General features: G+C 43.0%; 1 protein-coding gene across 4 annotated transcripts in view; it reads right to left on the bottom strand.

Annotated features, from left to right (window-relative positions):
• Positions 1 to 26,744, bottom strand: part of GRIN1 (glutamate ionotropic receptor NMDA type subunit 1) — an 851,805-nt gene that overhangs the window by 400,638 nt on the left and 424,423 nt on the right. The window lies entirely within an intron of this gene.

Here is a 26,744-nt window from a genome sequence, read left to right on the forward strand (position 1 = left end):
AAGGGTGGACATAAATGAAAATGTACATTTGCGAATGAAAAAGGGTCTTGTGAACATTTACACAACACGGGGAGAAAAAAGAGAACAAGGTGTATTCAAGAGTCAATTCAACTCCCACGACCTGAACAAGAAACAATCAATTAAATTTCAGGAGTATTGCCCATTTCTGCGTCAATAACAAAGGCCAACTGGTCAGTAAACACGAAAGGGGGGGTGCCGACGCGTTTCGAATCCTGAATAGTGACTTGCAGGATTCTCATCAGGGCAGTGTGAATCTAGTCCATGGGAACTTGTGTTAATCTTGCCCACAGTCAGTCCTGTTTATATGGAAATGTCGTCTAGGCTTTGTGGCTTGCACTGCGGTGATCTTGAAATCCTAACAGCTCTGTGCGATGTTTTGACCCATTCGGGATTATTTTCGTATATTTTTTGAACACCGGTCTGCGGGGTCCGCAGTCGGGATTCTGATTCTGTGGTTAGGTTAGTCCAAACGTTGACCCACTTAGTGGATCGCAATTATTCAAAGCCTTCGCTCAGTGTACTTGCTCCAGACCGACAAGCAGAGGGATGTGAGTGTCCCTGGCCCAGGGACCAGGGACACTCACATCCCTCAAGACCCTTTTTCATTCGCAAATGTACATTTTCATTTATCTACTACGTATTCATTGTGATATTTGTTTTTTGGGAAAAATCACGTTTTTGAAAAATGTCTAATATATGTTTGGTTTATTGTATATATGTATAAAGTGTTGTTGAAACTGTATATGGCTAAGACATGAGGTTGACAGTGGTCTTAGTTCTGTGTTTCTGAATTTCTCCTTTATGTTTGTAAATTGAGTACGAATTGAAAACATAAATTGTTTTGGGTAAACTAAAAAATTGTGGTTTACTTGTACATGAATCAGGTGTACTTTAACTAATCCGGAGGCATAGGCAAACATTTCTATTTCATAGTTGTAAATCTAGGCATTAGTCTCCCAGATATTACAACATGTTAACATACTTATCTATTTATTAGTCAGCATTGACTTTTAGAGGCATTTTGTCTTCTATCTCAATCAGTCAACCTTGGCAATCAGTGGCAAAGTGCAAAATGATGGAGCCTCCCTACAGATGTGTTGAGGGGCCCATGAGTCTCCCATATGTCACTGATATGCATTTGCCTTGGGCTAAATAGAGGGCCCCTTGGAGAGTTGGGGGTCCCCTGAAGGCCTGGGTCCACCATGCACTGCAGGGCTACAGGATCTTGTGTTACCCCCCAATGGAATCTATGCCTTGTCATATAAAGAGATGATTTCAAGCATTCCTTCTATCACTCTTTCGTGTTTGCAGTAGACCCCCTATTGGGTCATTAGACTCATACCTCATTGAAAAGACCTAAGTAGGTTAAAACTGGTCTGGGGTTGCTTGTATTCCCATCTGGAGAGGACCTGGTATGGCAGATGGGGCTGGACTGTAGCTCTGTAATATGGACAAGCCCAGGGTCGGTTTTAGCGCTGGTGGCGCCCGGTGCAACAACTACTTTTGGCGCCCCCGATGACCGTTTCCTCAGATTCTCTCACTCCCACCAGGCTACAGTGCCCCTCATCTTTCTAATCATAAGATATTGCTAAAAACATATGCCCTCCTAAAGTCAGTCCCCACTCCACAGGTCAGTGCACAGTGCAGCTACACCGGTTGCACGGCCCTAAAGCCGGCCCTGGACAAGCCTGAATAGTATAAATCGATCTCTGTCTAGATTGGCACAGTAGATGCAAAATGATGATCTGACGTTAGGCCAGGGGCTGAAATTAACTCACACATGCCTTCCATTTTCTTGTTATTTTTGCACAAATAAAGAACATTCACATTATTGCAATTTATGCTCTTAGTCGTGCACTGTTAAAGTAATGTGGAAACAGCAAAGAACCAACAATACATGTAAGGGTTTTATATCAAAGAATTTCACATAGAAACAACATTTCTTATAGGCAGAACATACCAGGGTCTCCGAGCTATACCACTGACAACAACTATAGACACAGGCGTCCCGTATTTTTAGGAATTTAAACATTGGCTAGGTAGAACATTTGAATCTAAAATGATGGCCCTAAATCACTGAAGGGTCTGGTCTGTGGTCTGTAGAAACGGTTTCACGATGAGCAATGAGGGAGGGAAGTGGACGCAGGTGGGTAGATACGACCAGACATTTGGATCAGATCTCTGGCACAGGAGAAGTGATGCTATTTATTTCTTTGGAGGTGATGTGTGATAGTATTCTATTGCTATAACTCAATACTGTCGACAACAATAGTGACACAAAACAGTAATTTACTTCACAATTCAATCAGGGATCACCCGTGAGGGTCTCGAGGCGCTGGAGTAGCTAACTGCTTCGTGGTGATGCACAATTGTGGATTGTGATCAAACTACAGCATTACATTGCTTATGGACGTGTGCTCTCACAGTTGCTTCATTTAAACCACAAGTAATAGAGAGGGCACTGATGATATTGTATGATATTCAAAATTGTAAATGAGACTACAGAAATGCTAAATTTCTATTGGCTCTTAAACAGCAGATCCATGAAATTCCGAAATTCATAGTAACTATGAGACGATTCTCATCAACGGCAGCTCCTCCGCTAAGGTGGAGAAGCGCAGCCCCACTGCATTTTGGGCAGTAGAAAAAGGAAAAAGAAAATTATAATAACGCTATGTTATTATTATTTTATTTTTCCGTTGTCAGGAAGGTTTACAGGGCGAGCGGGGCTTGGCTGTGTCACAGCTAGAATGTGGAGGTGAGGCAGGCACTTAAGTGCGCATGACAGTTTGGCTGGCCGTCTTGAGCCAGACAAACAGTCATACCAGCCAAACAGTCATGTGCACTTTGCATGTTCCCCACCAGGCTGTAATACACTGCCTGATGAGCAACATTCACAGGCTCCCACTGCCTGTCTGAGCGCCAAACCACGTGCTCAGACCAATCACAATGCTGCATTGCAGAGGGGAGCATGGGTGTGCTTCCTGCTTCAAGCAGGAACAGAAAAGAACCACAGGAGGTGAGGCGGCAATCCGGCAGCAAGGTAAGTAATTATTGTATTTATTTCTCTTCCTACCCAATTCTGCGCCACTTCTAGTAAGCAAGAGCATTACTAGAAGCAGAGCAAGTTTACTCCCACTAAGCAATAGCCACCTTCAATGTCACAGGAGCTGGCCCTAGGTGTTGGCGGTCCCCAGTGCCATTGTTGGCTTCTGTACGGGGGCTGTGCAGCCCCCTCCTTCTTTTAAATTTGCCCTGAAGAGGTGGTAGTCTCTGGTCTGAAGGTCAGCAACAGACCCCCTGTATATATTTAATTTGAGCCAGGGAAGGTGGTGGTTCCCGAGGCTAAGGGGGGCCCACGTGGCCCCAGCATTAATAAATTATGAGCCCCAGTGGTGTGGCGGTCCTCGTGGCTGCATGGGAGGCCTTAGGGCCTACCCCACATTATTTTTAAAGTAAATCTGTGCCCCGGAAGGTGGCGGTCCCTGGGGCAACGGGAGCCAAGGGGCTCCCCTGCATATACTCTTATTATTGCCCCAGGGTGTTGCTGGTCCCCTGGGCTTTGAATAGCCTCAAGAGGGGGTGCCCTGTGCAACCCCTTCCTTAATTTCCACAATGGCCCTGGGACCTGGACCACTTGGGGGCTTATTAATTAAGAAGCACAGGAGACCGAACTTCGTTTTAAAAAAATGGTTTGGTGGGAGTTGTGGGTCCAGCGTGACTCCCTCTGAAAATGTAAAAATTACCAAATTCTTTTTTGCCCTGGGGGAGAGTTCCTGTGCACCTCCCCCCCAGAGGCATAGGGGGTCAGGGTATTTCTACTCTGCCCTCTTTTCAATTTTTTTAATCTTTTTTCTGTAACTCGGTTCAACCGAGTCACAAGATGGCTACCAACACTTGTTGGTTTGACAGCCAATCAGATCTCAGCATGAGATCAGGAGGGGTCGTGGATCCTCCATGTCCCTATATATATACAACCGGAATTGTCTTTACCTTTCTCCTCAACTACTGAACAGATTTACATCAAATCACAAAAGGCACCCCCTTGGACGACATCTACCTTCCTGCCAAATTAGGTGTAATTTCGTTCAGCAGTTTGGGCTGTAGCCATGTCTAAAGATCCTATAGGAATTAACCAGGGCCGAACTGGCAGTAGCAGGCACCGGGCCGTTTTTGTTACTGAGCTGTTTTTGCAGCATAGCTGCAAAATTGTCCCTGTAACAAAATCGTCCGCAAACCAGCCCTGGCAAAGAGCTTGGCGGCACCCCAACCCTACGAGGGGGGGGGGTTGGGGGGCGGCCGAGCACTTTGCCAGGTCCGGTTTTGGTTCCCAGTCCGGCCCTGGAATTAACATAGGGAAAATGAACTTTAAGCACCCCCGTGGTTAATCAGCCCCTGCTTGATGGTTCACCATGAAACTTTCAAGATAGCAGCTGAAGTGAGTGTCATATCTTCGTATACAGGGGTTTTAAAATGGCTTTAATAACATAATCTAACACTTTCTATTTTATGTATTTGTATTTGTTGACCTCAGTTGAGGTCTGAATCAAATAAAATTATTTGACATTATTAGAGTGTGGTATCAGGTTTTAAAATGTCAAAGATTCACACACACATATATATATATTGGCAGTATGTCTGTTTGTCCTTTATGCATTAATACACCATTCATCCGATCGCCATGAAACTTTGGGAAGTTGTTGAGTACACTCCCGCGAAGGTTTCTGGCACAAAATATAAAAATAAAAATAAATTTAAAAAATGAAATAAACAAAAATGTGTTAAAAGTTGTTGAATACACTCCCGCAAAGGTGTCTGGCAAAAAAAAAAAAGATAAATATTGGCCCCCCAGGGCCCTCATAATCTTTCCAAAACTGAACTTTTACAGTTTCCGGTAAGACTCGCTTTTGCAATGACCATCAACAAAGCACAAGGACAATCGCTGCAAGTGTGTGGACTACATTTGGAGAATCTGTGCTTCTCACATGGACAACTGTATGTGGCCAACTCACATGTCGGAAAACCTTCTGATTTATTTGTGTACGCACCAGACGGAAAAACAAAAAATACTGTGTATCCACAAGCACTCGAATAAATAAACAGAATTAAAATAACACTTTAAAATGTTTTCCATATGAAAATGAATATGTTTTAATAAAAAATACACAATGTAAATTGAATGTTATCATAACAAGTTTCCTTAAATTTACTTTCTTCTGAGATCGCAGCAACGAGTGACGGGTAAGCTAGTATGTTTATATAATTTATGTATATATAATTTAAAGGCTTTAGACTTACCTGCAAAATACTTACATTTGCGTTGTAAAGACATGCATGGTGAAGGCATATGCATTGTAAAAGTTTGCATGGTAAAGGCATGCGTGACAAAGGCATATGCATTGTAATGGATGTGTGGTAATGGTCTTGTGTGCCACCTTGTATTGGCTGTTTTCCATTTAAACTATCAGCAAAAAGTGTATAGAACATCACAGCCTCAACTGTTGCCTTCTTTTTTATTAAAACTGTTACAAATGGTAAAATGCGGACAATGTCTTTGCACAGAAATGATTAAGTGATATACAGAGACATACTTTTATGGACAATGGATGTTTTAAAAGTGTGTTATAATATCCTTAGAGTTAACTCAGAATAAAAATGTATTTAAAGCCAGTGATTTTGCAAACAAGGAGACACTGGCGTAACAAACCTTGAGGAGGCCCCCCTGCTAGGTCCGTGGAGGGGTTCCTGCTGGACTCAATTAGGAGCTCTCCAGCCAGGGTACTGTGCTGAGGGGGGCCGCTGGAGCTTGTGGGCCACATGCACCGCAGGGTCTGCGGGGGGCCTAAGTTACACTACTGCAACAGCTACAAAAACTCGAAGTTGTAGAAGTAAAAGGGATAAGCATTGCTAAAAGCAATAGTTTTTACTTATTTTATGCACACAATGGCAAAGTCATTAGACCTTGCTTTTTGTTAGGGCAAGAGTTTGTTAATATTACAATTGTGTGTGTGTGTGTTGCTCTCAGCTATTTTAGAAAGAATATAACATAATAAAGTAAAATGTTGAAAAGACTATGTTTGCAGTGTTTTGTATCCTGAAAGGAGAGTCAGAAGATAACATTTGAGTTGGAAGTGGGAAATCTAAAAGGCATGAACAGAAAAATATTTCATAATAGATACTTTTGGCAATGGTCCAGTTTTTAAATGAATCTTTAAGAAGTCTATGCATGCTTATTTTTACTTTGTGATAAAAAGCTGTAAATCCATTGTTATAAATGACAGCAAAGTAAATCAAATGAAAGTGCAAAGAAGATTATTGGACAACCCTTAGTCTGCAGAAAAGGCAAAGGGAACACACTTCTTAAACAAAACCCCAATAAACCAGCAATTCAAATGTCATCACGACCGTAAATACATCAAAACACCAACTGACTCGAAATTACAAAATATATGTGATGTTGTTTCTGCAGTGGAACAAAAGGACTAATTTAGCACCATCTCCAATGCGGTGACAGACAAGGCAATGTAACCCTCCAAGAAACACCTTGGCCTTGATGGACAGCCAATGCAAGCAATGCCATGGAAAACACATGGAAAGCATTGACTCTATGCACTATTTCTTAAATGTACTTTGTTTAAATTGTTGATAATGTGAGATCACAAAAACAGCTAATGATGTCCGTACTGAGACCTGAAAAAGAAATGACCAAACAGCACCTCCTTTGGAAGGCCTTACTACCCAGAGGAGATAAGTTTGCATATAGCTTCCTGAAACTCTAAAACAATTCCACTCCCTTTCAACAGAATACTTTTAAAACGCCAGCTTATATCAAAATGTTACTATTTTAAAATTAATGTTAAACCAAAGAGAGGATTGGTATTCTGAGGAAACAGGTGTTAAAATGCAATGCCAGACAGAGGTATGGATTTCTCTCCTTAACTAGTTGTGGGCCTTTAGAAATATATTATGCCATAACAGGCTAAAACACCATACATCCCCTCACATTATTTTGAAACAGCTGGTTTCATGACTGCCTTCGATTAGCATTTCTGAACCTTGTTTGTGACAATCAAAACCAGCATCCACCCCACCTCAACCGTGGTTACCTATACAACTCATACCAGCCAACAATTTAGAATAGGAAGGTGGGAAATTTTGAAAAAAATGGAGGAATGCATTTTCCCTACTTACTTTAGTGAAGCAGAACTGCAGGTTCCAGCGGCTGCTCTGCCGTGATATCGGCAATATCCACCCCTGGCGATAACACCTCAAGATGACGCCCGAGGTGAAACGGAGGCAGAAGTGGGGGGGCCGCGGTGAAACGGACCCACATTATGAGGTAACCAAGCGGGGGCCGCGACATCAGGAGCGGGCCCCCTGCTGCCCTTCAATCTTCACCGGCAGGCGCGCGCAGCTGGTGCAGCCTGCGATCGCCGGATCTGCAGCCTCCATCCACCTGTGTGGCCCGACCGCAGTGTGTTGATGAGGGCCCGTGGCCACAGCGGACGGACGGGACAGGTTACACGACCGGGAGAGGATATTAATTACAGCGCTCTCCCCCTACATATGACGAAGCCGCTAACACCCCCCTGGGAGAGCCAAGATAGACATCAGTTTTTTGTCGAGCATTAAAGCTGGGTGGAGACCTGGGGATTTGTTTTAACACCCCTCCAGCTAATGACACAAGCGGACTGTGATGCTCAGTACAGGAGCGTGGGAGCATTTAGACCAGGGATCATGTGTGTGCAGCAGTGGTGAAAGGAGGTGCAAATACTGAAGATGCTCCTCCTTTTGACTGTCTGGCTCCTCTTCCCCTCTTGTTCTTCCTCCGTTGGGTCGGCTCCCTGGTTTTCTTTGGACTTGGCCCTCGTAACTTTTGGACTGGAGCTCGTGTGCCCCCCGCCATTTTGGGACCCTCTCCTGTTGTCGCTCTTGCCCTGGGTGCATCTTGCCATGTTGAGATGGCTTCCATCGATGCCCATGACCTGGGTCCGCCATTTTGTTGATTCTTGTCCTTTCCTTTGGTCCCTTGGATTCAATCCTGCTGACCTTCAGACATTTCTCTTACGCTGGACTGCCTTATCTCTTTCTCTCCCTCAGGTCCCCTCTCTCCTCTCACCAATCTCAGCCTCCAACTCTTCTCCCCCACATACTGCTCTCTACCCCTTTTTATTTTAATTTTATTTATTTTTTAATTTTTTTATTTCTCTTTTCACTCTGCAAATATGTGTTATATACTTGTCCAAGCCGAATCGCTGGTAAAATGGAATCCTGAGAAAATCTACTATTTGTATATGTATGTATATGTATGTATATAGAGATAACTCTAACCACTAGTACATGTAGTAGACCTTTGTACTCACTACCATTCCTATGTGATTCTTAGAGTTTATCCATGTGTATCTCTTCCCTGAGTGACTTTACAACTTGTACATTTGAATTTTTTTTCCTGTTTGTATCTTTTATGTAACTCATGTAATCCTAAGTCCTCATGTATCGCAACTGGTTCTTTTGGAAAGCGCTCTGACACCTTCGGGTAATGTTCGCGCTGTAGAAAATCGCTTTAAATAAATAAATAAATAGCCTTATCACCAAAACAAATACAAGTATACCTCCTGCAACCTTTCAATCAGAGCAATTGCGAGAACTATCTACATATCCCTTATATACTACACTAAACATCCATGAAATCACCCAGACCTTGCCTTTCCTACAGTTTCCAGGTAAAATAATATATGACAAACAAAAACCTAGGATCAAAAGCATAAACAAATGCCTTTATCAACACTTGTTGATACTTTCCTTTGGTCTTATCTAAACAGCTTGAACTTCTGGCTATGTCCACGCACTCATAACCAGCAGACTGGACTATGGAAATGCCTTCCACGCCAATATAACTAAGTCTCTACTCTGCAAGCTCCAGACAATACAGAACACCGCAGTCAGACTCGTCCTCGGTATCCCTCTACATGAGCACATCAGCTAACACCTACGGAACCTCCACTGGCTCCCTGTCAAGAACAGAATCACTTTCAAGATACTCTCCCATGCCTCTAAATGCCTTCATAACACTGGACCCCAATGAGAGAATCTCCTTCCACGTACCCAAAAGAAACCTCTGATCCACCAACCTCACCCTCGCCGCACCCCGTGCATCCGCAGAGCAGAACAGGAGGAAGAGCCTTCTCCTACATTGCAGCAAAGACCTGGAACGAGCTCCCAATCAACATTAGACACACCCCCTCCCTGAACGCCTCCAGGAAGGCTCTCAAGACCTGGCTTTTCGACTGAACGCATCTGCTGACCCCCACGCCCAAAGTGCCTTGAGACCCTCACGGGTGAGTAGTGCACTTACAATCCCCTGATTGATTGATTGAATGATTGTGTCCCGTTTCTGAACTTTTAGGTATCATTTAATATTGAATGCCCTCATGGGGATTTAAATTAGCTGTCCAAGCACTGCACATTCAACACTTTATTGAGCTAGGTTGATTTTTGAATCACTTGACAAAAAGTTAAATTATTTGTTGAATTCAACATGTGTTTCAGTGGTTTTATGTATATGTCTTGACTTCATAATTGTAAAAGAGAGGATGTGTTGATTTAGTATACTGATTACTACACTACAGTCAAAACTGAGGGGAGTGCAAATTGTGGATTCCATGTACCATGATGCAAAGCAGAACACTTTTCTGGGATGTGATGTAGTGTCTGGCCACACCCTTTTCCCTGCCCAAACTGATTTTCATGACCTCCTCTTACCTCACGTTCCTAAAGTTCCTGTTTGCAAAAATTGCGTTCCGGCACATTAATTACACTTTATCCGGCCCAATCCTTAGAGTACGGCTTGAGCCCAGAAATTCCGTCCCGACTGCGGACGTAAAGATATGACTCATAAATTACCTCTGTGAATACCAAAAGTCATAACGTTAGACTTTTGTCTCAGATTGCCTTTATAATCGGGGTCTATGGTCTGGGGATGCACCGGGGTGTCTGGGGTCTTAGGCTATGTAGGAAACTGAAATCAATATATAAAACATGCATTTACCATTGTGATGGGTAGATGTGTAGATCTAATAATGGTAATGGCTAAAACAACTAGACATCCACAACTGGACCAAAGTATCAGAAATGGTTATGTGACCTCAAGAAATGGGTAGGCAACAAATGATCAGCATTAGATATGCACAGGTACAGGGCTAGAATATGACCTTAGTGAGCTTGGAGTGTACTCTGCTGTACCCATCAATTAATGGAGTTTTCATGACCTGCTGCCATTCCCATGAAGAAATAAGAGGATAATGGCAGTGCAAATGAAATGTGGACCTGTGGGGGAGATACGACTGGTCTCTTTATCCCACTGAGGCACTGTGAAAGGATTTGGTTACATGATGATAAAATAGTAGCTTGGAATGATAGGTACAGGTAATTCAGCATTTTGTTATTTATCGCAATATGGATAGAAATACATAGAAAGATAGGGTTAGTATATGTCTTTATGCCACAAGGGATTTGTTTTAAATTATACCCCGTGGATTTGGGAGCAGTAGTCTCGACTCGCATCATTTGAAATAATTGGACAAAAGTTACAAATTCTTGTGGTTTGTAAAAGGAAATAGTAGGACTTGAAGCATGATGTCCCTGGTGACACATTTGCTAACCTCAGCTCAAGATGCTCACAAGTGGAGATACAGCTTTATTATTTTTGAATTTTAAAAATATCTTTTGCTTTGACTAGCAAAGTTACAGTAAGCGCTATAGGCCCACCTAACATACAAGGATCGTCTTCACAGGAGACAGCTGATTTACTGGTGGTACTGTCAGCACATACAGTCTCAAATCTGTGCTCCCCTCATGACACACAGCCTCCAGCAGCTACTTGTTATGATCATGATAAAATCAAGAGGGATGTTTGTACACCCATTCAAATTATAACAGAGGGTGTGGAGGGGTTCAATAACAAGACCAGCACCTGGGAGAGACCTCCAAAAAAATGTAACTCTCCTGCTAAACATGGTTTCAGACTGAACTGAGCTTTCCAAGTGTCCCTTATGGCTCCCTACCTCCCACCCATGGTTCTGTTAAAGTAGGGACCCAAACAGACTCAGCCTATGGGAACCTACTACGTTCCATGAATATACCTCAGATTTTGTGTCACAGGGGGACCTGTGGCCAAGCAGGACCAGGGGATAGATGGGATCTGCTCCTCAGAACCTCACAGCTGACCACAGACGCCCTATCCTACCAGTCACACAAAATAGATGTCGACTTGCTCAACACCCTAGTAGTTTTTGTCTATGGAATCAATCAAAAGTTGGCAGACCTAAATAAATTGATAGCCAGGGCCCAAACTTATGTGGAACTAATGCACTCAGAATGCTCCTGTGCACCACTGATCGAATAGGTCTGTACAATACCAATCCTCTTAGAGACACTAATTGATGACTTGAAAGATAATCTAGTCCCCACTTATCCCTAATGGAGTTTAATGTCTCTAGAGCAATAAAGGGGAAAATCTCTTATTTAAGGGTATCAGGTGACAGTATTAGTAGGTCATATTCCAAGACAGCGAATGAGCCCCACGATCCCAAGGGAACCAAGTCTATCCCGAAGGGGAAATACCTAAAGAATCAGCCTCATCTCAGGCCAATGGATTCATCTCAGGTGCAATATAAAACTGCAAACAATCTACTGCAGAAGTGCAGAAGTGTGGCTGAAATGGTTAGAGCGGCAGACCCTGATGCAGAGTTCTAGCCTGGGACCAGGGTTCAATACCCGCCTCGGCGGGTCTTGGGCTCGATTTCCTCTGACCTGATAATTCTCGCTTCGTGCCTATTCTAATCATGGGTCCCACTCTGCAACTCTGGGCAATAGCTTGCTTAATCTCCACAACGGCCCCAACAGCGCTGGGATGCCTGGCTTCACCTTGGGGATGCCCAGGAGTGGACATTCCACAGGGAAAAACCAGGAAGGGTTCCTAAGCGGTATACGGACAGTGCCGGAACACCTCCGTTGGAGGTAGCTGTGCGCTTTACAAATAGCATGTACATTTTATATATTAACAGAATCAGCCTGAGACAGTTTTAGCTCAGGTGCAAAATCCAAGTTCAAATAATCTATGGCAGAAGCCAATAGTACCTAATGATATGAATAATTTGATTGCCCATACAACTTTAGAGCACTGTACTCCAAAGTTGGTCCTGGAGGGCTGGACCCATGCCAGATTTTCAGCATATCCCAATTTAGAAAGATTTAGTTATCTTAAAAATCTGGCAAGGATGGGGCCCTACAGTACCGACTTTGGAGAACTCTGTTTTTAGAAAAAGGAATGGTAAAAAAAAATGGACAAAGGAATGTAAGGCCAGGAATAAAGTTAAAAAAGGGTTGGACTCTGTTACCATACACAAATAAAACTCAATCTTTACTTTATTACAGGGGGTTGGATAATGAAGCCACCAACCCGGTATCTCCCAAGGAGAGGAACACCTTCCCCATCTTTAATAACACACCAGGAAAGATAAAGCAACTCCATAAAAGGACCACCTTAAAGGCCCAGGAACGAGATGCAAGTGACCAGCAATGTTCAAATAAAACAATAACAAAACCAAATCTGTTCTGCGCAGACTCAAAAACAGTGATAGATCTACCCCACTGACATGTTTACTAGTCAAGCTGGTATGGACAATTCTATGCTCAGGATCGATGCACTTAAAACCCAAGGGGATGTCCCAGCGCCCTTCCCCCTTGAAGGATTTGTTGGTATTGTAACCCGGTGTATAAAACTAAGAGGTTTGGTTGCTCTAAAGGGGTTCTGCCAATCTTCCTGACTGCTTCTCTCAGTCTAGAGTGCCAATTTTTGGAATCTGGTGATGAAAACATACTTATGGTGAAGCTTGAGAAGTGCCATTCGAAATACAATACATCCCTCTTATGAATTAATCCATATATTCACACATATAGAGGCTTCAGGAGCGCCTTATCATAAGAAATGACAAATAATTGATTAAATATTCTACATCACCATCCACATCTGGATGTCTTGATGACAGATTTTAACATGAACCTGCTGCAAACTTATGATTGAGACGATTACATCATGCAACAGGTTCAATTCTGGTATGTCTCAACACAAACAGAGGGTACTGAAAATAGAAGGAAAATAAATACTAAAGGGGCTTCCTTGGTGAAAGTCATTGAATCCCTGGGATTGAGAGTTTTTAAAAGGCAGATTTCCATCAGATGCTTCTCCGGCATGGGCTTATTACTCAGCTGATGCTCGTTCAATAATAGAATTCACAGTAGTCAGCCTTTCGTTACTTTGCTCAGCAACATCGTTTCTTATTGAATAAAGAACGGAAAGCGATCATGCCCTACAAATAATACAACTTAAGCTCAAGTGACCCCTTCATAAACAAGTAAGTGCTCTGCCAGAGTTTATGGAAACAGTAAATACAAGAAGATTAGGTGGTCTAAAGTATTTACAGGACCTATTGGGAAAGTAGCATCAGAGCTTATTGTTTTATAACGAAACTCAAAACCTGATTACGAAGTGGGAGAGCTTCGATAACAATATAGTAAACACATACTTAAATAAAAAATGTACACTGGCATGCCAAACGAATAAAGGGCTACCCTGGCCAACAAAGCTATTGATTATCTGCAATGTGTTTAAAAGCAAAGAAGGTACTCAACAAAACTCTAAGAAGAGCCTGGAATCTGCCTAGTAACTATTTGATCCATATCAAAGTGAGGTCCCTGAAAAAGATTTACAGTAAAGTGATTTGGAAGGAAAACCTCAGAGCAAGATAGGCCTTTGGGCTAAAGCCTTATAGCTCAACAAGAATGAGAGACTTCTAGAGGCTCGCGAACAGCCTCAACAAGCCTAAAAATATCTTAAATATCTTAAATAACTCAAACATTATGGAAAACACTTGGACCAAGTTCATATATAATCATCTTAATTCATTCGGGGACGGTTCCATAACGGACTAAGTAATTCAAGTCCAAAAATGACAGTACCATTAGAGGAGAAGATCAGATTTATAAATCAATTAAGAAGTGTAGATAAGATGGAGCTCCTGGCCCAAATGGGATCCCCTAGGCAATATGTAAAACCAACCCCACATTCTGGACAAAAACATTGACCTTAGTTTTCAACAGTACACTACAGTAAGAAACCATACCTGATTCACAGAGAAGTTCAATTATTAACCCCATACTCAAGAATGGAGTCTACACTTTGCAGGTCTCCTATTAACAGAGTTAACTGGTTGGGCAGAAAGGACAAACATCTTCCACCCCTAAAATAAATCGAGTTCACACAAGGTGGGGGTACATCAATTAATATCTTGCCACTGTCAATCATAATAGATACATTGAATTTAATTAAACAACCTTGACACCTCTGCTTTGTGGACATCCCAACATCATTTGATTACGTTCAGCGTAATCTGCTCTGTCATACACTGTCACTGTGGGGCATTCCATCAAGTCTCCTCAACGCATCACAGATGCTATACACTGATACCGTGGACAAGAGAAAGAACTGGTGATGGCTCTCACCCATCAGACTGGGGTTTGATAGTAAATGTTACCCCTTCAATGTCCAACACTTTCCCTACTGTTGCGCTGACTGAAGTTGGAATAGTAAATGTCACCCCACTAAAGTCAAACACTTTCCCTACTGTTGCATGTTTGGAGTGGAAATAGTAAATTGTACCCCTCTGAAAGCAAATGCTTTCACTACTTTTGCCCAGTTTGAAGTGAGAATAGTAAATTTCCTTCTTCTCAATTCCAATGCTTTCCCTACTGCTGACCGACTGGAGTGGGAAAAGTAAATTTTACCCCTCCAAAGTTCAACAGTTTCTCTACTTCTGTATTATTTGGACTGGGAATAGTAAATTTACCTCTCCTAAGTTCAACACTTTCCCTTTCCTACTGCTGTGTCGGTTGGAGTGGAAATAGTACATTTCATTCCTCCGAAGTATAACACTTTCTCTAGTGTTGTTTAGAATGGAGTGGGAATAGTACATTTTACCCCAACAAAGTCCAACATTTTCCCTAATGCTGCACCTCCTGTAGTGGCCATAGTAAATTACACCCCTCTGAAATCCAACCCTTTCCCTACAGTTGTAAAGACTGGAGTGGGAATAGTAAATGTAACCCCTCCAAAGTCTAACACTTTCAATACTGTTACACAGACTGGAGTAAGAATAGTACATTTACCCTCTCCATAGTCCAACACTTTCCATACTGTTGCGTTGTTTGGAATGGGAATAATCCATTTTACCCCTCTGAAATCCAATGATTTCCCTGCTTTTGCTCTGTTTGGAGTGAGACTAGTAAATTTCACTCTTCCGAAATCCAACGTTTTACCTACTATTGCACCGAATGGAGTGGGAATAGTACATTTTACCCCTGCAATGTCCAACACTTTCCCTACTGTTGCGCTGACTAGAATGGACATAGTACATTTTACCCCTCCAACATCCAATGCTTTCCTTACTGTTGCCCTGTTTGGAGTGAGAATAGTAAATCTCACCCCACAAAAGTTCAGCACTTTACCTACTGTTGTTTTGTGTGGAATGGGAATAGTAAACTTCAACTCTCTGAAGTCCAACGCTTTCCCTACATTTGTACAGATTGGAGTGGGAATAGTGCATTTTACACCTCCTAAGTCCTACCCTTTCCGCTCTGAAATCCAATTATCTTTCCCTACTGTTGCGCTGTTTGGAGTGGGAATAGTAATTTTTACCTCTACAAAGTTCAACCCTTTCCCTTCCTTACTGCTGTGTCGACTGGAGTGTAGAAATAAATGTTATCACTCGGAAATCCAATGCTTTCTCTACTGCTGTTTAGACTGGAGTGGGAATACTAAATTTCACCCCTCCGAAATCCAACGCTTTTCCTGCTGTGCACATAATGGAGTGGGAATAGTAAATTGTACCTCTCCAATGTCCAACACTTTCCCTATTGTTATGCTGACTGGAGTGGGCATAGTTCATTATTCCCCTCTGCAGTCCAACGCTTTCCCTACTGTTGCACAGACTGGAGTGGGAAAAGTAAATTTAACCTTTACAAAGCCCAAAACTTTGCATACTTTTCCAGGGTTTGGAGTGGGAACAGTACATTTCACTCCTCTGAAATCCAACACCTTTCCTACTGTGAATGAACGGTTTGTTGTCATCATAGCTCTGTTTTATACATTAGAATAGTGTGATGAGGGCCTAGTATTGATGGTAGCACAGTATAATCAGTGATACATTATAGTAACTCTGCTTTTATTAGTGTTTCATCATCCTTATTTTCTCAGTAACATCAATGGTTTAGTATCATTTGTATGATAGAAAATAAGGGCAGATCAAAGCAAAGGAATCTCGTGTATTACTATATCAGAAGATAATGGTTCTGTGCTGTATTTGTTTGCCTAGATGTATTTTAAGATTACCATAGATCTTGAAGTGCGAATGCATCAGATATATTGAAGTAGTCCATAAGCAGAGGCAATGTACAGGCATTTAATTTACATTTTGATACCAATTACTCAAAGAAAGAGAAATTTCATGTCATATTGAAACACACAGTGTTGTGTAAAACATTTAAGTGGGTGCAAGAAGAAAAAGAAAACCACGGTCAGTCAGATATATAGTAGTGTACCTAAATAGGTCAATACAACAGGAATAAATGCTAAAAGTGTGTATCCCTGGTTCAAATGCTGCTTAATCAACGGCGTTTTGGCCTTGTCATGGGCAGCAGCATCATCATCAGGGCAAAATAAAATTTCAAAGGCTCAAAAGGATATATGCAAATTAAAGAGCAATAGTAAAATGAGGAACTCATTTTTACTATGTGGAAATGGAGGCGACTGTTTCAGGATGCAATAAAACATAGACAAGGAGGGGCAGCAAGGTCCCTCATGAGCTGCAAAGACAAAGGGTACAAAAACCGTTTTGCATCACACCAATTAAATAATTGAGGTAATGTGTTAAACACTCCTGAGTCAGGCAAATAATACTTAAAACATTTTTGTTGAACTTGTAGGTGGAGTGTAACAGTCAGAAGTGGAAAGTGGGAAGTCACGCCTAATTAGTGAAGACGAAACCATTTTCCTCTGGGTGGTTGTGCAATCAAAGCTCAGGCAGATGAGTGAGTGAGCCCGCGACAGGTCTCAAAGTATTGAAAGTGTAGAAAGTGAGCTAATGGTGGAATCACAGAGACAGTAGCTATGCCTGTTGTTGACTTTCTAGCAGCCTCTTTAATTCTTGTGCCACTCATTTTAGGCTTGCTTACTTGCAAGCCTCATTTTTTTATCATTAGAGACAGAAATTCAAGTGGCAGGATATCAAAATGGGACGGGGGGCTTTGTGAGTAGGATGGGCTTATGATTGGTTTGGTGAGATATGGATAGAGGATTCAACTATTTGATGGAATGGCACATTTCTGGGGTAGTATACAACTTGGCAGGTAGAGTGGGCCAAAAAATGGTCAGGGGATCTACAGAAGGTCTAGGTCCTTTAGTTGGCAAGCATTGGAAGGTGAAAAAATCTCTTGGTCTCATAGGCCAGGCGATACATTGGCCCTTAGCATGCAATTGTTTGATTGACAAGCAGTGGAAGGTGATACGGGTCTCCTCATATGTCAGGTTATGAATTGACTTATTAACCTACAAAGGATTAGAGCAATGACTGAATAATTACACCGAAGCTTGCTCTGGTTAGGAATTTAAGATAACGCTGTCTGGCATTTAATAAGCATGTCTATTTTCAAGTACTAGTGATGCTTAGTGGAATTTCAAGAATGCCAATTTAAAAAAAATGTTTGATAATTTAGGTAGAGAACTAAGACAACTATGTCAAGTTATCAAGAAATGCACTGCAATAATGTGTTATGGCAACATTTAACACTGCCAAACAGGTCCTGGCAAGTTCTGGGCAGAGGCATATTATGGGCGGCCAACATGAAAGTTGTAAAAACTGTACACAGCTTTCTACAGCCCTCGTATTTAAGGATAAGGTTTCTATGATTCACATTTATTTTATTTGTTAAAAGGTAAGATATACATTCCCTTGAATACAACCAAGGCCAGCAAGGAAATTACTTAAGTAAACCCACCCAGGTATAAGCAAAACTGTCGCCTATCGCCCACCCCTCAAATCACAGTACCCGCAAAGGAGGAGGACAAGTTATTAAGAATCCGACCATTGTGTGTATCATGAACCGTGCAACTTCCCTGTGTGGTTCAAAGGGGACTTTCACTCGCCCAAGATCAACAATGATCAGCAGCAATTCTTACTACTCCGAAGTAGGTCAGGCAGCTGAGCACGTTTCCCGCAATGTATTATGAGATATTCTCCACATCCAGCAGGTCCTAGAGTCTGTAAAGCCGATTGCTATGCTCTGAAGCCCTGTTTTTCCCCAATAGGGAATTGATAACTTGTTGAGTAAAAGAATATAAAGGTCACCAGCACATCCCCAGCATTCTTCAAATCTGCGTTTATCCCATTCCAAAAGCATCACAGGGTAGTGGTATGAATATGTGGCTATTTTAATGATCACGGGCCACATTTATGAAGCTGTTTTGCGATCGCAAACACAGTGAATCGCAAAAAATGGTGTTTGCGATTACAAAACACAGCCATGCTATGTATGAGCAACATCCGCATCGCAAAATTACTAATCGCTAAATTAGCGATTAGCAATTGTGGGAAAAATTGGAATCTGAGAATAATTTTGCGAATTCGCAATATGTCACACAACCTTTGCGGAAATCGCTAACGAGGAATTCCTAAATTGCAAATTCGCAAAATGCAATGCTTCTAAAAATCGCAAATTGTGAAAACCCGATATTTGCAAAATTGCTAACGCAATTACCACCAAGTCTGAACAGGTGGTAACCATATGCAACATATTCAAAGAGGCCCACAATGCCACAGTACTTTTCAACAATGCCTGGGCTGTAGGTAATTGCCAGAAGGCTGCGACTCAGAGCGGCGGCACAGAGGAGACGCCAGGAAAGGATCTTCAGAGCGCGCATTACCCTGTTCCAGCAGACTGAGGAGGATATCCACATTAACTATAGGTTTGATGAAGAGAGCATCCTGAACTTAATTGAGGAGCTGAAACCCATACTTGAACACCCCACACAGGACACACACCAGCCCCACCCATGTACAGGTCCTGTGCTCACAGAACCTCTTGGCATCAGGAAGCTTCCAGGGGGTGATAGCCACAGCAGGAGGGGTCTCACAGAGTGCACTTTTGCGCTTTTTCCACGCGCTCCTCGATGCAATGTTCCAGAGGCTGCATCACCACATCCACTTCCCCAGCACACCACAGGCACTAGACCAGACCAAGCAGGAGTTCTATCAAATTGCACTATTTCCCCACGTCATCGGTTGCATTGATGGGACCCATGTCGCTATCTCCCCCCTCCCAGAACGAGTATGTGTTCAGGAATCGCAAGTCCTACCATTTCCTGAATATACAAGTGGTGTGCAATGCCAAGCACATTATCACTGACATTGTAGCTAAATACCCAGGCAGCAACCATGACTCATTCATCTTTCACCACAGTGGGATTCACCGTCGACTCACAAATGGGGAGTTTGGAGAGGGCTACCTGCTAGGTCATTGCATAGGAAACAGTGACACAATAGCAAAGTACAGAAGTAGCAGGACAGTGTTTAACCTATTTCCTCTTGCCTCACAGGTGACAGTGCGTATGCTGTCCGGGACTTCATATTGATCCCATACCTAAATCCTGCCAACGCTCGGGAGTGGAGGTACAACAGTTCCCACACTGCCACCCGCAGTACCATTGAGTGTACCTTTGGTATACTCAAGAGCCGTTTCCGCTGCCTGCATAAGAGTGGAGGGGCACTGCAATACATTCCTGAGACCTGCTGCAAGATTGTGGTTGCTTGTGCCATGCTGCAAAACATCGTTGTTATGACACGACAAGGGAAACTCAAAAGGAATCGCGCTAGGGTCCTTGGGCAGTAGGCTATTTTACAGAACAGGGGACCCTAGACATTGAGGATCAAAGTAAATAATAGACATATACTAAATAGTATATATGACCTCTGCCCAGCCGGACAGGTTTTTTAATTATCCAATTTTTTAAGTTGCTCCGTATAAAAAACAGTTGTACAAAAGTGGGCACAGCCTGTGACCCACAGGAAACACGGACAAAACAAGTGACACAAACAATTATGTAGAAACTCTCAAAAGCGGTCTGTACTCATTCCTTGGTAATACAGACTAGTTTACAATTACAGCAACCCATTGTTGTTAAGAAATTAAGAAATCAAATCAACATATGGTGCATTTAGGTCGACGACGTTTCGATGCAATTTACAAAATACTTGCATCATCATCAGCATGATGGCTGGACAGGGGGGTTCTGGCAGCGATCGCCGCCAGAACCCCCCTGTCCAGCCATCATGCTGCTACTGACTATCCCTCACACGAAGTACTAACCAGGACCAGTCAAATTGAACGGCCGAACTAACCTTCTATTATTTTTCACGGAAAACGAAACTATCTGGCTAATGCTGTGCGGAATGCCTATTATGGAGCCATTCTGAATAATCACGAGGCTTTGTGATTGTAATCAATTTCCAAAACAAACATGACATATATATTTTCTTGTCCTGATGATGATGCAAGTATTTTGTAAATTGCATCGAAACGTCGTCGACCTAAATGCACCATATGTTGATTTGATTTCTTAATTTTCTACACAATTGTTTGTGTCACTTGTTTTGTCCGTGTTTCCTGTGGGTCACAGGCTGTGCCCACTTTTGTACAACTGTTTTTTATACGGAGTAACTTAAAAAATTGGATCATTAAAAAACCTGTCCGGCTGGGCAGAGGTCATATATACTATTTAGTATATGTCTATTATTTACTTTGATCCTCAATGTCTAGGGTCCCCTGTTCTGTAAAATGCTGCAAAACATCGCCACGAGGAAAGGCACCCGAGTGGAGCTGACCGATTCAGAAACAACAGGTGAGGAGGGGCCAGTTCCAGGATGCAGACCAGCCGGTGTTACAGGTGCGGCAGCCGGGCGCCAGAGGCGAGATGACATAACACAGAACTATTTTTAGGTGAGAAATGATGACACAATGCTATGTATTCATGCTAAACTGTGTTTAATATCCTTGAGTTTAGGATGTATAAGATCACACAGCCTGTGTAGCACACAATGTAGGTAGTAATGTCCCGCACATGTTGGACGCACAGTGCGAATAAACAATTGTTCACAGTTGTCTGTGTGTAATGGGTTAAGCCACCGATTCCCATTTGTTAGTCAGGGCACCTCAACGGCGGCACTGATGTCCCATAGATCCGCGCCACGAGTGCACATTACCCTCTTCAGTGGCATCTGCAGCCCTGCCATGACGCACATTACGGCGCCTGTCCTGTTGGGGTGGCGGAGTGATGCTGCTCCTGCTTGAGTGGGTGTCCTCTTCCAGTGAACTGAGGACTCCTGTTCCACCAGCAACTGTCCGCAGCTGGTCCACAGCACATGTGACCTGGACTAGTCCCCTGGCCATGTCCTGACTGCAGTGTGCCACCTCACGCTGCATGCTGATGCTGCGCCGTGACTGCACTGAGGTGACTGAGGCCAGACGGTTGACAGCCCTTGAAAATAGGTCAAAGTGTGTGTGGTGGCGCTGCCTCTCCCTGCGCCTAGCAGCATGGTCTGCCCTTATCTCCACACAGAGTGCATCCAGGGCATCCATAATGCCCCTGAAGCCCCCTTGAGCTGTCTCTGAATTGCTCTTATGCTTCTCCCCTGCATACTTCAAGTATGTTCCCTTCAAGGCCGCTGAACACTGTCTCCTCTCCTGCCCCCAATGTACTTGAGGATGGACGTGCCCTGCACCTGGATGGAATGGCTGGTATGGGACTTGGAAGTGCTCGAGGTCTGGGTTGTGTTTCAGACTGTCCCTGGACTTGGTTGGCTTCTTCATCAGTGTCACAGATTTCATCCTCCAGCGGTGCCAATGGAGCCACTGCAATGCACCGGGGATGTTTTGGTGGGATGACTGGGCTGCCCTCCTCCTCTACTTGCCCTGGCATTGCTGCGCTGTGGGACTCATCCTCCCCTCCGGGCCTCTGTCCCTGTGTTTCTTGTGGTGCTGTGGACGTAAATGCACACATTAATTTGCTGTCCTGCCTTGCATTGGTAATGCAATAAATTACACTATTTAGTTTGTCACATGGGTCCTGACTGTCTGTAGTTTGCCTTCACTGATACACACATACTGTTTAAACCTAGCTGGGTTTCACTGCTCCACTGTTTGGTTCATGTGACTACAACTCCCATAATGCATTGCTGTGGTTGCTTGTGGCCTGCACTGGATTAGCATTTTTGATGTGTGCCTGGGTCTCTCCTGGGGGTGGGGGTGAAGTAGGTCCGTATCATGGGGTGTGATGGCATACTTCTTACCTTGTCTTGGATCTGGAGGGTCGGAGCTGTCGAGGTCTGCCACAATGCTCACACTCTCCGGTAGCAAGGTCCCCTTGACTATTTCCTCTGGTGGCGTGGAAGCGGTGGCAGTGGAAGTCCCTCCACCGGTCTGTTTTGCCTCCTGCAGCCTGGCAGCAACCCTTTCCCTCGAGCGCTGGCTCATATCATACCACCGTTTGCACAATTTTGCCACGCTGTTGTGGGTAACGCCAATGAAGTTGACCTTGTCCTGTATCTCCGCCCATATTCTTCTTTTGCGGGTCTCTGGCACACAAAGGGATTTTTTGCCGAATAGCAGCTCATGGCTCACCACCATCTCCTGGATGAGCACCTCCTGCTCCCTTTCAGAAAACTTCTGTTTTCTCTTTCTGGTTGTTTTACCCTGCTGCTGCTCCTCTGTGGCATTTCTCCTGTCTCTGTGGCAGTGCACTGGCACCTCAGCCCTCCTTCCAGCCTCTCACTCTGTTTCTGAAACTCAGGTGCAGCATGGGTAGTCACACTTCCTGGTTGTGATGTCTTCAAGCTGCACCTGAGATTCTGATTAGCAGATTTGGTATTCCTTAATTGCGAGTTCGCAAATTCTGAGAATACGCAATTAAGGAATTGCTGTTTGGGTATTCGCAAATAATTCTGCAATTTTTAAGAAATCGCTAATTATTTACGATTTTTTATTTACATACCGATTTGCGATTCTCAAAATGCAATTCACTACAAATCGCAATCTGAGAATCGCAAAATCGATTTTTCATACTTATGGCCCCACATCCCTTGCTATGACTGACTTTCCTGTGTTAGGTGTTGTTGTGACGTGTACCTCATTCCACCACATTCTTGTTTCTGCAACCAATCTCCACCATTAAGTTCCTTTGTGCCAATGACTTGCAATCTTGCTCCAATGCAGCAGAATTTTACCAATTTCTGAGATCCGATTTTTATTGTTTTTCTTCATGAGAAGCCAACATTCAAATGTGATCAACAAGCTGCAAAACAGGGACCTAGTTGTGGGGTGCAACATCCAGTGACATACTTGGGTGACCAGCAAGGGTGCTAATTGTGAGGTGCAACACCAAGTGCCATTTCGGTACATAGTGAAAATGTTTGTGTTGAGAACAAGAAAAATCACACTTCAGGCTAAACCGGAGATTTAATGTCATTCATGTTGAACAGCTCTGATCATTATAGACCCCATCAAACTTCACTTCTGAAATGGTTAATGCCATACATGTGGGAAAATTCAGGTTTCCCCCTTTACAGGTGTCAGTGGAGACTAGAATATAGTCAACCCCAACTTAGAGGCTGCCTTGTTCCATACTTCCGAAGTAGCACTGGTAACAATGGAAGAATGCAGACCTAAAGATCTTTATCTCTTTGGCATCCAGGGGGCCTTTCAAATATGTATTTTGGAAAGCAGCAGGTCTACAAGGCACCATTTATTTTTGGATTCAGTCCGCTCTAGTTCAACGTGATAGTGAAACTGTGCTGCTCTTAGAAAACAAAAAGAAAACTGTTTTGTTGTTTCAACTGCATCCCATTTTTCTTTAAGGAAAACAGCTGAATTAAAAAAAAGGTTTGCTTTATTTAAAAGCAATCATGGACATTGTGGCCTGCTTATCCCAGCAGGCCACCATCCCCGTGATTTTAGCGGTTCCTAAGGTGTAGCAAATTGAGACCTAACTTATAAATGTTCATGAGGCAGGTCATTTGCAACCCCAAAGGAATCGCAGAAAGTCACTTTCATACATGCCGTTTTGCAATTTCCTAATTGCGAATGACAAGGATTTGCAATTAGGGAATTTCAAAACGGTTCCTACATACATCTGGCCCTTAGTGTTGTATTTGGCAGATTTACCCAAAAGTTTATAGTCCACACTGTTGTTTTTACCAAACATTGGAGCGTCCCCCAGTTCCTGCCTCCTTTATGCGGATGATTTCATTATAATAGATGCTAATCCGATTGGCTTTAAAAGGAAATTGGAAGAATTTTGCCACTATTGTAAAAAAAATTATTTAGTAGTGAATTTTGATAAAACTAAAACTATGACATTTGGCAAAACGAAAATGGCGAGATGTTGGGTTATTGGGGACACCTCAGTTGAGGAAGTGTTACAATAGAGGTATATGGTATGATTTTTACTAAATCTCTTTCTTTGAGTATGCACTTTGATATGTTGAAATCTAAAACCTGCTCAACCATTAGTGGCTTGAAAACATGTAAAAGTGACTATGGTGGTACTTAACTTCATCCAGTCCTCGCTGCGTTTAGGGCTATGTTCCTTCTGCACTTTTATATAGTGTGGAGGTACTGGGTTCGAGTGGATTTCCAGATTGGGGAAAGATAGAGGGGTTGGATCTAAAGAATTTGCTCCCCCTACCAAAATGTACCATGGCCCAGGCAAGAAGGATGGAGACTAGATTAGAACGATGATCAATGGTTGCTCTGGTTCATTCATTGAGATCCTGAGATAAATTAGTACAACTTGAGCAACCAAAAGCAGACTCAGTATGAGGAGATAAGATAATGAAAAGTGAATTAAGTTGGGCCAGAGAGGTTAAAATCCTTTTGATTGATATAGCTGCAAATAAACAAATATAGCATTACTTACTCTACCACCATATCAAACAATGAATTAAAGATGAGGGGCAGCGGGTTGGGCAGGAAAAAGATTTGGAATACTTAAGAAAAAAGCTATCTATAGTTGAGATCTGTGAAGTCTAGGAGTCTAATATTACTCTCCATTATTTGCATAAGCTGCCCAATCAGACAATGGGCATTGTAATTCTAAGGTTCAGAATTGGTTTGCACCACTGCAATCCCACCCGGGATAGCATTCTTTAAAAACGCTGAAGGTTTATTCAGTTGTGGGCTAAATATGTATCTAATGGTCTAAAATATTGCATTGGATATTTTCTATTTTTGAAATGTACGCCAAAAATTTTTAAAACCTCTTTGTAAAAAAATAATATAAGAATGAGCTCGAAAGCAAAATGATTTCTGCTTCAAATGCAATATATGGATGTAGCCTGCACACTGGCTACATTTTTAATGGTTTTAAAAGATGTCATGCCTGCAATAAGTTCTTCCTATATACTGGATTGACTGTCTCAGCTCTGATATGAGGATAATGAAGTCATCCCAGAGTCCCTTGAATCAGTCCTCCATGAACTGCTTCAGGGTGGGGACCTTTGTGTCTTAGGGGCTCATTATTATGGTGGGCGGACTTGGTCCGCCCGCCACCATAGCGGTGTTTGCGCCCGCCCGCCAGACATGCGGGGGTCCCACTACTGCTATTAGGATCCACCTGCCATAATGGCGGGGGCATCCTGGGCCTTTATCATTGCAGGCGGTGCTGCTGGTTACTGCACCATCTGCAACGATAAAGGTGCATGCACCGCATTTCCCTGCTCCACGAGGAAGGCACCACACGTTGCCTGCCACTTGGTGCATAGAAATGCAGGGGGGTACCATGTGTACCCCACAGTGCAGCAACACCCCTCCCCACAAGGAGGGCCCGCAGCGGGCCCCCAAACCCAATCCCCGCCAGCCTTTTCATGGCGGCATCACTGCCATGGAAAGGCCTCCTAAACCCCACGTCTTAAAATGGCGGACGGTGCCTTCTAGGCACCGCCATCATATTAGTGGCCCTGCTCCTTCCGCCAGGCAATCGGTGCAATTGCCTCTGGCGGTATTCCCCCTTGAGAGTAAGAAGGTGAAGGACACGGAGAACGACTTTGAAAAAATCAAGGAAACAACGCCTCATTCCACCTCCTGTATAATTAATTATTACAGAGGTCTAAGGAAATTCAATATATTGCCTGAGTCGGCTGACCAGCAGTACATTTCAGAAAAAGACCAGGACTCTGAGTGGAGCAAGGTCTGCAAAAGGCTGTCCTACCTATATACAGTCCTGATGAAGACCCGTTTTTGATGCGTCAAATCAACGCATCGCTCCCCAAGGTCGAAACGTCGACGCATTCCCTTCTTGTACAAACCAACTATCCAAAATCTTTTAGGACCCAAGAATTAATTGATGTACCTACTGGATTATTGTATATATAGTTGTCGTTGCCAATAAGTATATGAATTGACAATTTTACTTGTTTTAATTGTGTATCAGTCTTGCACAGAATTTATGTGTTTTATATGTTTTATGTGTGTTTTATGGACAGCAACTTGAATACTTTTGATTCAAATTCAGAGAATATGAAAGTGTATGAGTAAAAAATTCACTTTCATTTTTGCTTTGT

The sequence above is a fragment of the Lissotriton vulgaris genome, chromosome 5 (assembly GCF_964263255.1).
Source record: "Lissotriton vulgaris chromosome 5, aLisVul1.2, whole genome shotgun sequence".
Classification (NCBI taxonomy): Eukaryota; Metazoa; Chordata; class Amphibia; order Caudata; family Salamandridae; genus Lissotriton; species Lissotriton vulgaris.